The sequence below is a fragment of the Nannobrachium achirus genome (assembly GCF_963921795.1).
Source record: "Nannobrachium achirus genome assembly, chromosome: 7".
Lineage (NCBI taxonomy): Eukaryota > Metazoa > Chordata > Actinopteri > Myctophiformes > Myctophidae > Nannobrachium > Nannobrachium achirus.
Genome location: NC_137816.1, coordinates 55251857 through 55255303, shown reverse-complemented (window position 1 = coordinate 55255303; position 3447 = coordinate 55251857).

Below are 3447 nucleotides of genomic sequence, written 5' to 3'. Positions count from 1 at the left end.
TTTTCAGCGGTAATACAATATTATTTATTATTTACCAGTAAGACGCATAAAGGGCGAGGTCGCATACAACGGAATTCGCACAGGACGGTATTCATTTGCAAGTGTTATTCGAGTTGCAGTTGGTTGTTTAAGTTGGACAAAATGTGGACAAAATATTTTCCCAAGTATGGATATGACTGACGTCTGATGTCATGGATATGACTGACGTCATAGATGTCGTATGTTATAGACCACATGAGACTCACACAATATGTTCCAAGCTATGGGTTCAATAATGATGACATCAGGGATCTCCATATATGGGCAAGAAAGAACGGACTGTGATGTCACAATGTGATGTCACAACAATGTGATGTCATAGGTCAGCTATAGACATTGAGGCGTTACGGACAAGATGTGACGGTTTTCATGGTAAACTGGTCGCAACTATTATTTCATGTGTTCTTCTGGTACCTGGTGTTTTATTATTTGGATGTTGCATACTTTTGTAAGCCTTTTCGCATTATTCTCAGAGGATGGCTTCTTTCAGCTGGCAGATGACGAGAGAAAAATGCACAAGGATTCAGTTTTTAGGTTAACCCTTGGCTGAACTTTGGGAGACAGAACTGCACTGAATTGTGCATCAGAGGTGTCAAACCTCCACCCCGAACTGGTGAGAAGAGTCAGGCTGGATGAGCATAGCTGCAGATGTAAAGCACATCTTTATCCCAGAGAAAGTGTGAGGGAAGACAGATGAGGTATGCTGCATGGGTGAGAGGCGCAGTAATATATGGCTGCAATCCCCCCAGCGGTAAAAGTTGGCGAAGCCAAGTAAGCACTGGAGCTGTTTAAGAGATGAGTGTTTGAGCCACTCTGCTACTCTTTTCTGGGTCTGTCTTCACCTGTCAACTCTCAATTGAGTAACGCAGTAAGCGAGACAGACTGACACACACGCACGCACGCACAGACGCAAGCACGCGCGCGCGCGCTCGCACACACACACACACACACACACACACACACACACACACACACACACACACACACACACACACACACACACACACACACACACACACACACACACACACACACACACACACACACACACACATTTCTTGCATTTATAGATGGATATAGAACTGTTACGTTTAGAATATGTATTTTGTTGTGCTGTATTGTATTATAGGCCACCAATCATAATGATCTGCCCACCAGGGACTACAGATGAAAAGGGTTAACACTACCCTATAGCTTATTAATTCTGGCACATTTACATTGCCGTGCAAACAGAAATGTGGATTAATGTGTAAATAAAACCATAGTAGTAGTAGTAGTAGTAGTACTAGTAGTAGGCTAAGCCTTACCGAGCCATTAGGCCCATAGGCCAGGAGCCTATCTCCTGTTTCTGTAGCGTGAGGCAGCTTGATGTACAAGTAGGCTACACCCCCTGGACATGCTGTACAAGTAAGTACACCCCCTGGACATGACGCTAGTATGTCACAGGGACTTCCAACCCTTGATGCAGAGTGGCAAGTAGGATGCGCTGGGTGCCATTTTTTCAAAGTCTTTGTTAGGGTTTTATTGTGTAGGACAGGTTATTATGGCTTTGGTAAAGGAGGATTTCATACCTTACTCCTGCTGTCGCCCACTCGCCCTGCAGTCGCTCCATTCTATTTTCTTAAAATGGGTGTTGTAAATGAGAAATTCACTATACATACTTTGTGCACTACATTTGATGCTGTGGATAATTGTATGTTGCTCCAATTCGCAGTGAGGTACTACGTACTGTATACAAATAAGAAAATAACAAATTGTGTGACTGCAATTTTTTTGCGCATTTGTATTTGTATGAGATATTTGGAAAGATGTTAAGTTGGTGGTTTGACAGACTAATGTATAGCAGCAAATGTTATTACCAGTAGGTAATCTGCAGGTTTGTATTATTGTCTCCACCAGCCGAAGGCTGAGGGAGAGTATGTTTTCCCCTCCGTCCGTCCGTGCGTGTGTCCGTGTGTCCGTGTGTCCGTCCGTCCGTGCGTCCGTCCGTCCGTGTGTCCGTGTGTCCGTGTGTCCTCGCAGTTTGTGTGCAGCTAATCTCAGTCACCGTTGGCCCGATCGCTGCCAAACTGAGCACACACACTCCCTGGATGCCAATCTAGAACCTCTGCCCCACATTTTTCAAATCAGCCTCATGGTGGCGCTATAACAGGCCGATTTGTGTGGCCTGGTTGTTACCAGCTAATCTCCGGCACCGTTGGCCCGATCGCTGCCAAACTGAGCACACACACTCCCTGGATGCTAATTCAGAACCTCTGCCCCACATTTTTTAAATCAGCCTCATGGTGGCGCTATAACAGGCCGATTTGTGTGGCCTGGTGGAGACCTGTGCTCGGAAGAGCACTGCTTCTAGTTTCTTATTTTTTTACTCATACTGTTGAAATGGAATGCATCATAAACATTTTCTTGTGTGGGTTTCTGGTGATTTTTTTAAAAACAAGAATCATCTATTGATCTGTGCTCAGAATAGATAACTATTAATCTGGTGGTAGATTAAATGAGGCCTAAAGCCTTTACACTGGGTTGATAACTGATATGACTCCAATCCGAACTCAAAAGATAGCATCAATATCTCAGTGTTACTGTATGCAGCAGTAATGCTGCTGGGAGGGGGTTCAGTGTGATTAGCTACTGTCTTTGCTTCCTGTCTGCAAAAGAGGTGACGCAGTCATCACTACACTGCATACCGGTACATTACAGTAATGTTACTTTGATGAACCTAGTTAATGTGTGTAGCAAGACACAACCTGTGGCTGCATGGGGTTCTTCTGACACCGGTACTGTAGACAGATACTGTAGTGCAGTTCATTTAGACTGCTTAAATCAGTGATCATCACCCACACACCACAATGTGATATTCTATAGCTGAAAATAGCCGCTAGTGAAAAGATTAATTTAAAGGACAAATTCGTTTTTTTTTACAAGAAGGTTTCATATTTTAGATTGTAATTAGAGAAAAGAAAGGATGAGTGTTAAAATGTTTTCATTTACTGCTTTCTATCGTTTTAGCCATTTTAGCGCGTTTGATTTCAGTTGGTGGGGGCATGTGTACAAGTGGCTAAATATGTCTTTTTAGACACAATAAGCTGGCGATTTCTTTATTACTATTTAAGTCACATCTGCCCATGAAAGATTGTGGTGCATATTGGGAATGGGCTGATGTGTCTAAAAATACATATTAAGCCACTTGCACGCATGCCCACCAACTGAAATCAAAAATGTTAAAATGGCTAAAATGATAGAAAGCAGTAAATTAAAACATTTGAAAACGTATCTTACAATCTAAAATATGAGCCCTTGTTGTAAAAAAAAACAAAGTTGTCCTTTAACAGAATTTTAACATCCTTGACTTCTTAATGGTGTTATAGCCAAGATTGACTGAAATAAATTCTGCAGTATTTCAACAGA